We start from the raw sequence: 12178 nt of genomic DNA, 5'->3' as shown, positions 1-12178 counted from the left end.
CATAAGTCAGTAATGTTTGTATATGCTAGAAATGAACAAACTGAAGAGACACTCAAGAAAAAGATACCATTTTCAATAGCAACTAAAAAAATCAAGTACCTAGGAATAAACTTAACCAAAGATGTAAAAGACCTATAGAAAGAAAACTACACAACTCTACTAAAATAAATAGAAGGGGACCTTAAAAGATGGAAAATATTCCATGTTCATGGATAGGAAGGCTAAATGTCATTAAGATGTCAATTCTACCCAAACTCATCTACAGATTCAATGCAATCCCAATCAAAATTCCAACAACCTACTTTGTAGACTTGGAAAAGCTAGTTATCAAATTTATTTGGAAAAGGAAGATGCCTCGAATTGCTAAAGACACTCTAAAAAAGAAAAACGAAGTGGGAGGACTTACACTCCCTGACTTTGAAGCTTATTATAAAGCCACAGTTGCCAAAACAGCATGGTACTGGCACAAAGATAGACATATAGATCAATGGAATCGAATTGAGAATTCAGAGATAGACCCTCAGATCTATGGCCGACTGATCTTTGATAAGGCCCCCAAAGTCACTGAACTGAGCCATAATGGTCTTTTCAACAAATGGGGCTGGGAGAGTTGGATATCCATATCCAAAAGAATGAAAGAGGACCTCTACCTCACCCCCTACACAAAAATTAACTCAAAATGGACCAAAGATCTCATTATAAAAGAAAGTACCATAAAACTCCTAGAAGATAACGCAGGAAAACATCTTCAAGACCTTGTATTAGGCGGCCACTTCCTAGACTTTACACCCAAAGCACAAGCAACAAAAGAGAAAATAGATAAATGGGAACTCCTCAAGCTTAGAAGTTTCTGCACCTCAAAGGAATTTCTCAAAAAGGTAAAGAGGCAGCCAACTCAGTGGGAAAAAAATTTCGGAAACCATGTATCTGATAAAAGACTGATATCTTGCATATACAAAGAAATCCTACAACTCAATGACAATAGTACAGACAGCCCAATTATAAAATGGGCAAAAGATATGAAAAGACAGTTCTCTGAAGAGGAAATACAAATGGCCAAGAAACACATGAAAAAATGTTCAGCTTCACTAGCTATTAGAGAGATGCAAATTAAAACCACAATGAGATACCATCTAACACCGGTTAGAATGGCTGCCATTAAACAAACAGGAAACTACAAATGCTGGAAGGGATGTGGAGAAATTGGAACTCTTATTCAATGTTGGTGGGACTCTATAATGGTTCAGCCACTCTGGAAGTCAGTCTGGCAGTTCCTTAGAAAACTAGAAATAAAGTTACCATTCGATCCAGCGATTGCACTTCTCGGTATATACCCGGAAGATCGGAAAGCAGTGACACGAACAGATATCTGCACGCCAATGTTCATAGCAGCATTATTCACAATTGCCAAGAGATGGAAACAACCCAAATGTCCTTCAAAGATGAGTGGATAAATAAAATGTGGTATATACACACGATGGAATACTACGCAGCAGTAAGAAGGAACGATCTCGTGAAACATATGACAACATGGATGAACCTTGAAGACATAATGGTGAGCGAAATAAGCCAGGCACAAAAAGAGAAATATTATATGCTACCACTAATGTGAACTTTGAAAAATGTAAAACAAATGGTTTATAATGTAGAATGTAGGGGAACTAGCAATAGAGAGCAATTAAGGAAGGGGGAACAATAATCCAAGAAGAACAGATAAGCTATTTAACGTTCTGAGGATGCCCAGGAATGACTATGGTCTGTTAATTTCTGATGGATATAGTAGGAGCAAGTTCACAGAAATGTTGCTATATTATGTAACTTTCTTGGGGTAAAGTAGGAACATGTTGGAAGTTAAGCAGTTATCTTAGGTTAGTTGTCTTTTTCTTACTCCCTTGTTATGGTCTCTTTGAAATGTTCTTTTATTGTATGTTTGTTTTCTTTTTAACTTTTTTTTCATACAGTTGATTTAAAAAAGAAGGGAAAGTTAAAAAAAAAAAAAGAAAGAAAAACAAGGAAAAAAAAAAGATGTAGTGCCCCCTTGAGGAGCCTGTGGAGAGTGCAGGGTTATTCACCTAACCCACCTCCATGGTTGCTAACATGACCACAGACATAGGGGACTGGTGGTTTGATGGGTTGAGCCCTCTACCGTAAGTTTTACCCTTGGGAAGACGGTTGCTGCAAAGGAGAGGCTAGGCCTCGCTATATTTGTGCCTAAGAGTCTCCTCCTGAATGCCTCTTTGTTGCTCAGATGTGGCCCTCTCTCTCTGGCTAAGCCAACTTGAAAGCTGAAATCATTGCCCTCCCCCCTACGTGGGATCAGACACCCAGGGGAGTGAATCTCCCTGGCAACGTAGAATATGACTCCCTGGGAGGAATGTAGACCCAGCATCATGGGACGGAGAACTACTTCTTGACCAAAAGGGGGATGTGAAAGGAAATGAAATAAGCTTCAGTGGCAGAGAGATTCCAAAACGAGCCAAGAGGTCACTCTGGAGGGCACTCTTACGCACACTTTAGACAACCCTTTTTAGGTTCTAAAGAATTGGGGTAGCTAGTGGTGGATACCTGAAACTATCAAACTACAACCCAGAACCCATGAATCTCGAAGACAGTTGTATAAAAATGTAGCTTATGAGCGGTGACAATGGGATTGGGAAAGCCATAAGGACCACACTCCACTTTGTCTAGTTTATGGATGGATGAGTAGAAAAATAGGGGAAGGAAACAAACAGACAAAGGTACCCAGTGTTCTTTTTTACTTCAATTGCTCTTTTTCACTCTAATTATTATTCTTGTTATTTTTGTGTGTGTGCTAATGAAGGTGTCAGGGATTGATTTAGGTGATGAATGTACAACTATGTAATGGTACTGTAAACAATCGAAAGTACGATTTGTTTTGTATGACTGCGTGGTATATGAATATATCTCAATAAAATGATGATTAAAAAAAAAAGTCTGTTGTTTAACCTCCATATATTTGTGAATTTTCCAGTTCTCCACCTGTTATTGATTTCCAGCTTCATTCCATTATAGTCAGAGAATGTGTTTTGTATAATTTCAATCTTTTGACATTTATTGAGACCTGTTTTGTCTCATTTGGTCCATCCTGGAGAATGAACCATGAGCACTTGAGAAGAATGTATATCCTGCTCTTTTGGGATGCAATGTTCTGAATATGTCTGTTAGGTCTAGTTCACTTATCATATAATTCAAGTTCTATGTTCTCTTATTAGTCTTCTGTCTAGATAGTCCAAATCTATTGATGAGAGTGGTATATTGACATCTTCCACTATTATTGTAGAGGTGTCTATTTCTCCCTTCAGTTTTGCCAGTGTTTGCCTCATTTGGGTGCACCATTGTTAACTGCATAAATATTTATGGTTGTTATTTCTTCTTGGTGAATTCACCCTGTTATTAGTATGTAGTTTCCTTCTTTGTCACTTGAAATGGCTTTTGACTTACAGCCTAATTTGTCTGATACAGCTGCCCCAGACTTTTTCTGCTACTATTTGCACAGGATATCTTTTTCCATCTTTTCACTTTCTACCTATTCAGGTCTTTGAGTCTAAAGTGAGTCTCCTGTAAACAACGTATCATTGGATCATGCTTTTTATCTATTTTGCCAATCTGTGCCATTAACATTCAGTGCTATTACTGTAAAGGTACTACTTATTTTGGACATTTTGTCCTTTGGTTTTTATATGTCTTACCTTGTTGTCTCCTTTTCCTTTATTTCAGCCTCCTTTTCCATATAGTTCATCTTTTGTGATGTACCTGAATGATCCCTTTCTCATTTCTGTTTCTATGTATTGATATGCTCTCTTTGTGGTTACCCTGGGGTTTATATTATAAAACATAAATATATATATGTATGTATGTATATATATATATATATATATATAAATAATATATATATATATTATATATATTAATTTGAAAAGATACTTGCTGGTTTGAAACTGTTATGTACCCTAGGAAGGCCATGTTCTTTTAATCCAGTCTTGTGGATGCAAACTTATTGTGGGTGGGACCTTTTGATTAGTTTGTTTCCATTAAGATGTGACCCACCCAATCATGGGTGAGACCTTTTGATTAGATTGTTTTCATGGAGTTGTGACACCACCAATTCAGGGTGGGTCTTAATTAGATTTCTGGAGTCCTTAAGAGAGCTGAAAGCCCACACAAACCCAGACACTTGAAGACACTTGGAGATGCAGACATAAAGACATTTGGAGATGCTAAACTGAGAGATGGAGCCAAGGATCTTCCCCAGAGAAGCTAAGAGAGGATCCCCAGATGCTTAGAGAGAAATGCCCTTGGAGAACAGGAAAGGATGAATAGAAGCTGAGAGACAGAGAAGCTAAGAGACACAGAAGCACAAAGACATTTTGGAGAAAGCCATTTTGAAACCAACCCAGGAGCAAAGGATCAGCAGATGCCAGCCACGTGCCTTCCCAGCTGACAGAGGTGTGATGGATACTATTGGCCTTTCTTCATGGAGGCATCCTCTTGTTGATGCCTTAGTGTGGACAGTTTTATGGCCTTAGAACTGTAAATTTGGAGCCTAATGAATCCCATTTATAAAAGCCAATCCATTTCCAGTATTTTGAATAGTGGCAGCTTTAGCAGACTGGAACAAATACCAACTTAGCTTCAAAAGCATGTAATTTTCTGCATCAATATCCCTATATTTCCTTTTTTATATTGCTTTTTTCCACACTACCTTTTTATATTTTGCATGTCTATTATCAGAAAATATGACTTTTTCTTGTTCAGTTTTATTCTGACTCTTCTAGGAATTAAAGATTAGAGTTGTGGTTTGTATATTGAGTATACAGTGCTACAGTGCTTTGCTTTTATCCTTTTAGTTCTGTTTACTGAAGATCATCACTTCTTCACCCTACTCCAACCCACTGTCTCCTGTCTTATCTTTGCCACCTGCAGACCTCCTTTTAATAAATCTTGTAGGGCAGATCATTTGTTGACTAACTCTCTCAGTTTCTGTTTATATGTGAATATTTTAAACTCTCCCTCATTTTCAAAGGACAGTTTTGGCAGATAAAGAGTTTGAGGATGGCAGTTTTTTTCTCTTTCAGTACCTTAAATTTATCATACCACTGCCTTCTTGCCTCCATGGTTTCTGATAAGAAATCAGCACCTAATCTTATTTAGGACCCCTTGTATGTAATGAATCACTTTTCTCTTGCTGCTTTCAGAATTCTCTCTTCATCTTTGGTAATTGACATTCTGATAAGTATGTGCCTTGGAGTAAGTCTATTAGGGTTTATTCTTTTTGGAGTTTGTCATGCTTCTTGGGCATGTATATGTATGTCTTTCATAAGGGTTGGAAAATTTTTGGATATTACATCATCAAGAATTCTTTTTTCCCCTTTTCCTTTTCTTCTCCTTCTGGGTTACCCATGATGAGAATGTTTGGATGCTTCATGCTGTCACTCATATCCCTGAGACACTGTTCAATTTTTTCTATTCTTTTCTCTATCTGTTCTTCTGAATGTATGATTTTGATTATCCTATCTTCTAGTTCACTGATTTTGTCTTCTGCATGTTCAAATCTGTTGTTTTGTATGCCTCTACTGTAATTTAAATCTCCATTATTTGCCTATCATCTCAATAATTTTTGTAATGTTCCTTTTTTAAGCTTTTGAATTCTTTATGTTCACCCATTGTCGTCTTAATATCATTTCACTCTATACCCATTTTGTACTTCATCTCCTTGAAAAGATTTAGGAGATTTGATTGAACTTATTTGATAAGTTATTCCAAATTCTGCAACTCCTCTGAAGTTTTAATTTCTTCCCTTGACTGAGCCATATCTTCCTGACTCTTAGTTTAGCTTGTAAATTTTTGCTGATGTCTGGGCATCTGATTATCTTGATGTGTTAACTCTGAAGGTCAGTATATCCCTCTTGCCTAGGGTTTATTGTTGACTGGCTTTGTGTTAAGACACTTCTTTAACACTTTGTCCAAGTTATTCTGGACCTTTAGAATAGCCCATGTTTAACTTTTCAGATTCCCTCAGCTCTTCTGTACCTGATTCTTGTTTGGATATGCTGAACAATTTTTAAGGTTTCCTTTTTTGTATGCAGTTGTTTTAACTCCAGGAGAAAAATTCCTTTCCCCTGTTTCTTATCCAGGAATATTGATATGTTCAGTTTGTTTTGCACAAAATTTTCTCCATAGCTCTTATGATTTGTTTAAATTGTCTCCTTCTGTCACTGTCCACTTTTCAATACACTTTTCATCCTATCTTAGAGCAGTTTGTTTTCCCCTTCCCCCACTTTTTGTCAGGATTTTCTGCCTCGAGTTTCTTCCCTATTAGGGTATCCCACCCCATGGAGCCAGATGGGGTCCATCCAGAAAGGTCTGTTTTGCATTTGGGTGCCATGAAACAGAGATTGGACTTAATGTGCACCCCTCTTGTCAACAGCTCTTCCACAGTCTCTTTTCTCCCTGGAGGCACTTCTTTTTGTGGCAATCTTCAGCCACTTGTGTTCCACCCTGGATCTCTGTGAACTTGGGTCCTTCTGCCCAGATATGCTTTGGATTCTAACTTGCTACTGTGAGTGGCTCTATGGTCTGCATCTGATACAGGAGGGACCCAGGCTGTGCTATCTCTGTGCAACTCCCAAGCTTCATGGGAGCATGTAAGGGAAAGGGCTCTGAACTGGCAGGTCTGAGATGCAAATTTCCTACCCAATTTTGGTGTTTTTTCCTTTGGTTTAGTGTTTCAGAGTCCTTTTCCAGTTTCTATCATACTCCAGAATTCCAAGCAAGTTGGATTTGAATTTGTCTTTTTTGGTTGTTTCTGAGGGGAGAATTTTCCAGGAGATGTCTTACACTGCCATGTTGATGACATAACCACAATGGAAAATTTTATATTGTATATATGTTACCACAATAAGAAAATTTAAATTAAAATGTTTAAGAAGATTAAGGAAAAATAATCTTACAGTAATGTGGAAAACAGATTGTAGGAGAGAGACTGAAAGCAGGAAGAGAGTTTAGAAGGCACTTGCAGTAGCTTAGGAAAATGGATGAGCTCTGATTTTAGCAGAGAAGTGCATTTAGAGAATGAACAGAATTTCATAACTATTTCTGAGGTGGGATTTTTGGACTAATTGAGTAAGTGTATGTGTGTGTATGTGTGTGTGTGTGTGAGTGTGTCAAGCATTTATTTTCAAACAGCTAGAATATCTATTATTTCCTGTGATCCTTGTAAACACTATGAATTATGTAGACAGCTATTTTGTCCCCATTTCCTAGATAAGGAAATGCAATGAGAAGTTCCACCTTGTGATAAGCTGGTGTCATATTGCATAAAACCAGTTGCAGGACCAGGACAGGTACCCAGGCCTCCTGACAACACAAATAGCACCCTTCATCCTACACTCACATTCCTACACTTCTACTCCAGGTTTTGAGCAACATTCTGCCAATAAGGATATTGCTCTTTTCTCTTCTAAATGACCTACTTTTTAAAAAAATATTGACTCTTATTTGCTGAGTATAAATTACTGTGACACACTAACCAAATTTCATTTGCTTGCTTTGTTATCTTAAAAAAAATAGCTTCAGCTCAATGTAATCCATTCTTTGTAGCACTATCATCTCACCTAAGCCATATTGCTGTTTGACTGAAATACACCAAGGGAAAAGCATTATTCACTCAGTCTTACCACAAAATTAGTGGCTTCTGCACAGTGTAGCAAGGGAAGCCTGTACTAATATTAGAATAAATGGTAACTCTTTTATTGATTTTGAGGATTTCTTATAGAAATAAAATAAAAACCTAAAAAAAAGATCACATCTGGGGTTATTAGAATTGCTTCCAAATGGAAAGCAATGTGATGCCTCACCACAAACCCTGCTCTGGCCCAGAAACAGACATAAATGGATACATGGGAACCTGCCAGATCATTTCCAAACAGAAGATAGGAATAGTCCCTGGCCTGGGGACAAAATGAATTGTGAGTTGCAGGTACTGGTAAAATATTTCTCAAGAATGTGCCAAGAGATCTTTGAAGAAGCACCAAAGGTCTCATTATAGGAAGGGAACTGAGATGAAAACCATATGTTTCAGTCAGGTCTGAGGGCACAGCAACATAGGTAATGGATAGTGCCATTCATTCAGTACCTTTCTCCCTTGTAAATGGTAAGCTTTTGGCATCCTGATATCTTCTTTTTTTGATGCAATTTTATTGAAATCTAATCACATAACATACAATCATTCAAAGTGTACAATCAGTTGTTCACAGTATCATCATATAATTGTGCTTCCATCAACACAATCAAACTTTGAACATTTTCATTACTCCAAAAAGTAAAATAAAAATTAAAATAAAAAAGAACTTCCAAAATATTCCATTCCCCTCCTCCCCTCATTGTTCATTTACTTTTTAAAACAGTTTAACTGAGATATGTTCACACACCCTACAGTCATCCACAGTGTAAAATCAATTATTCACAGCACCATCATACCATTGTGCATTCATCACCAGAATCAATTTTTAACCTTTTCCATACTCCAAAATAAAAATAAAAGCAGAAAAAGAACCCCTAACTCTTTCCATTCCCTCCATCCCACCTTATTCTTCATCTAATTTTTTTCCCCATTTTTCCACTCATCTGTCCATACACTGGATAAGGGAGTGCAAGCCACAAGATTTTCACAGTCACACAGTCACCCTATGCAATCTTCATAGTTATACAATCATCTTCAAGAATCAAGGTCACTGGGTTGCAGTTTGACAGCTTCAGGTATTTCCCTTTAGCCATTCTAACACACCAAAGACTAAAAGGTGATATCTATATAGTGCATAAGAATACCCTCCAGAGTGACCCCTCGACTCCATTTGAAATCTCTCAGACACTGGAACCTTGTTGTGTTTCATCTCTCCTCACCCATTTTGGTCAAGAAGATCCTCTCAATTCCACAATGCTGGGTTCAGGCTCAAATCCAGGAGTCATTTCCCACATTGCCAGGGGGATTCACACCCCTCAGAGTCATGTCCCACATAGGGGGAAGGGCAGTGAGTCCACCTGCCAAGTGGGCTTAGTGAGAGAGAGCACCACATTTGAGCAACAAAGAGGCTCTCTGGGAGGACTCCTAGGTACAATTATAAGTGAGCATAGCCTCTCCCTTGCAGCTACTAACCTCACAGGGGAAATCCCCCTGATTGAGGGCTTGGCCCACCAAATTGGCAGTACTCAATATTTGCAGGAAAATCAGCAATAGCCCAGCCACATTTCTCCCCACCTCCTTGGGGGAACCCACAATGACACTTAAACTCTGCCCATGTCACTCTGAGATGTGTCTGGATTTCACCTCAGCCTGTAAAAACTCACCAAATCCCACTTCCCATTCAAAGCTCCACACATCTATGGTGTTCACACAAACTGCACAAGTTAAATTATCCAGTGTACTACAGAAAATATAGATCCTGCACCAGATAAATATCTCGTCCTTTAGTCTCATACATAAGTTGTAGTTTTAAAACCCATTCAGTATCATCCTTTAACCCTGGGCCTGATTTGCCTTAGTCCTAACCAGATCCTCTTCATTCATTTTGTAATTAAAGTCTGAACTCTTTTTGAGCTCTTTCAACAGTTGCTGTATGGGCTAATACTGACATTCATAGCTCCCAAGTTCTAGTTCTGAGTCACACAGATACCCAAAGTTCCAGAGACCAACCAGGTTATACACAAGGAGCTCAGCATCTCAGGATTTAGAGATAATCATTACAACTCAGGAATAGATGTGACTGCTGTAAGAGATTACAATCTAGGGACCATTACAATAAGCATTTCCCTGATAAGCTGTGCCCTAAGATTCAGTTCTCAGAGTTTATACATTATAGTTGGTCCATATTAATGAGGCATTATAATGTTTGTCCCCTTATTTCTGGCATGCTTCTCTCAAAATGTACTCAAGATCCGTTCACCTAGTTGTGTGTCTCAGAGCTTCATTTCTTCTTGTAGCTGCTTAATATTCTATTGTATGCATACGCTACAATTGACCATTCTGTTCATCAATGTACTACTCTTAGGCCACCTCAGTCTATTGCAAATAGTGAATACTGTCATTGTACATACCAGTTTGTAAATGTCCATTCATGTTTCTGCTCTGTGATCTTCCAAGTGTATACCCAATACTGAGGTTGCAGGACCTTGGAACCCCAAAATACCTGGCTTCTTGTGGGACCACTGTACTGGCCCCCAGATAGGTTACACCATTCTACTTCCCCACTAGCAGTGCATACATCCATCTCTCTCTCAAAGCTCTCTCCAGCACTTGTGTTGCTCTGTTTATTTTTCCCTGCAATTTTATAGGGCTGTATTCAAATATCACACAATTATCCACAGTGTACAATCATTTACAGTATCATCATATGGTTGTACATTCATCACCACAATTGGCCCATACACATGTTCATTACTCAAAGAAAGAGAATTGAAACAAAAGAATAATAAAAAGGATAAAAGTAAAAATAAAATAAAATACAGCAATAAGTTCAGTAACAAAAAGGATAAAAGGAAAAATACAGATAAGATAAAATACAATCACAATGAAGGAAGAAGTGAAAAAAGTAAAAAGACAAAAGAAAAAGAAAGAGAAAAATGGCAACTAAAAAGCCACAAAAGAAAAAGTTAAAATAAAATAAAATACCATAAAAAGTCAGATGACAACATTAATGCCAAAAATCCCATAACCATCTCTTATGCCCCTTCTAATAGACATTTGGATTTAGTATATTGCCTTTGTTACAATTGAAGAAAGAATATTACAATGTTACTGTTAACTATAGACTGTAGTTTTCATTGTGTTTATCCCCCAATACCACCCCCTTTTCAACACCTTGAAAAGTTGACATTCATTTGTTCTCCCTCATGCAAAAACATATTTGTACATTTTAATATAGTCATTCACTGCTCTAGGATTCACTAAGCCACACAGTCCCAGACTTTATCTTCTGTCTTTCTGTCTGGTGTCTACATGCCCTTAACCTTTCTCTTTCAACCATACTCACAGTCATCTATGTTCAGTGTACTTACATTATTGTGCTACCCTCTCCCAAAACTGTGTTCCATACCTCTCACTCCTGTCTTTTCCTATTTGTCTGTAGTGCTCCCTTTAGTATTTCCTGTAGAGCAGGTATCTTGTTCACAAACTCAGTGTCTGTTTGTCTGAGAATATTTTAAACCCTCCCTCATATTTAAAGGACAGTTTCGCTGGACATAAAATTCTTGGTTGGTGGTTTTTCTCTTCCAGTATCTTAAATATATCATACCACTGCCTTCTTGCCTCCATGGTTTCTACTGAGAAATGTGCAAATAGTCTTATTGATTTTCTCTTGTATGTGATGGATCACTTTTCTCTTGCTGCTTCCAGAATTATCTCTTTATCTTTGACATTTGATAATCTGATTATTATGTGTCTTGACATAGGCCTATTGAGATCTTTTCTGTTTGGGGTATGCTGCACTTCTTGGATCTGCAATTTTATGTCTTTCTTAAGGGATGGGAAATTTTCAATGACTATTTCCTCCACTATTTCCTTTCCCCTTTTCCCTTCTCTACACCTTCTGGGACACCCATGACATGTACATTCATGTGTTTCATGTTCTCATTCAGTTCCATAAGACATTGCTCATATCTCTCCATTCTTTTCTCCATCTGTTTTTTTGTGTGTAGGGTTTCAGATGTCCCATTCTCCAGTTCATGAATCTTTTCTTCTACCTTGTGAAATCTGTTGCTGTATGTCACCATTGTGTCCTTCATCTCTTGCATTGTGCTTTTCATTCCCATAAGTTCTGCCAATTGTTTTTTCAAACTTTCAATTTCTTCCTTGTGTTCACCCAATGTCTTCTTTATATTCTTTATCTCTTTTGCCATATCTTCCCTCAAGTCATTGAATTGATTTTTGGGTTGATTTTTTTAATTGACTTAGGAGATGTGTTTGATTAATAATTAGTTGTTTCAATTCCTGTATCTCAATTGAAGTATAAGTTTGTTCCTTTGACTGGGCCATATCTTTGTTTTACCTGGAGTGATTTTCTTCCTAGGCATCTGATTTCCTTGAATGCCCCAATCAGATTTTCCCAGACCAGAAGGGCTCAGGTCTCAGGAGGAGGCTGTGTATTCAGAATTAGGTTTCCCT

The sequence above is a fragment of the Choloepus didactylus genome (assembly GCF_015220235.1).
Source record: "Choloepus didactylus isolate mChoDid1 chromosome Y unlocalized genomic scaffold, mChoDid1.pri SUPER_Y_unloc2, whole genome shotgun sequence".
NCBI lineage: Eukaryota > Metazoa > Chordata > Mammalia > Pilosa > Megalonychidae > Choloepus > Choloepus didactylus.
The sequence above is the reverse complement of the archived record's forward strand: the minus strand, read 5'-3'. Positions refer to the sequence as shown.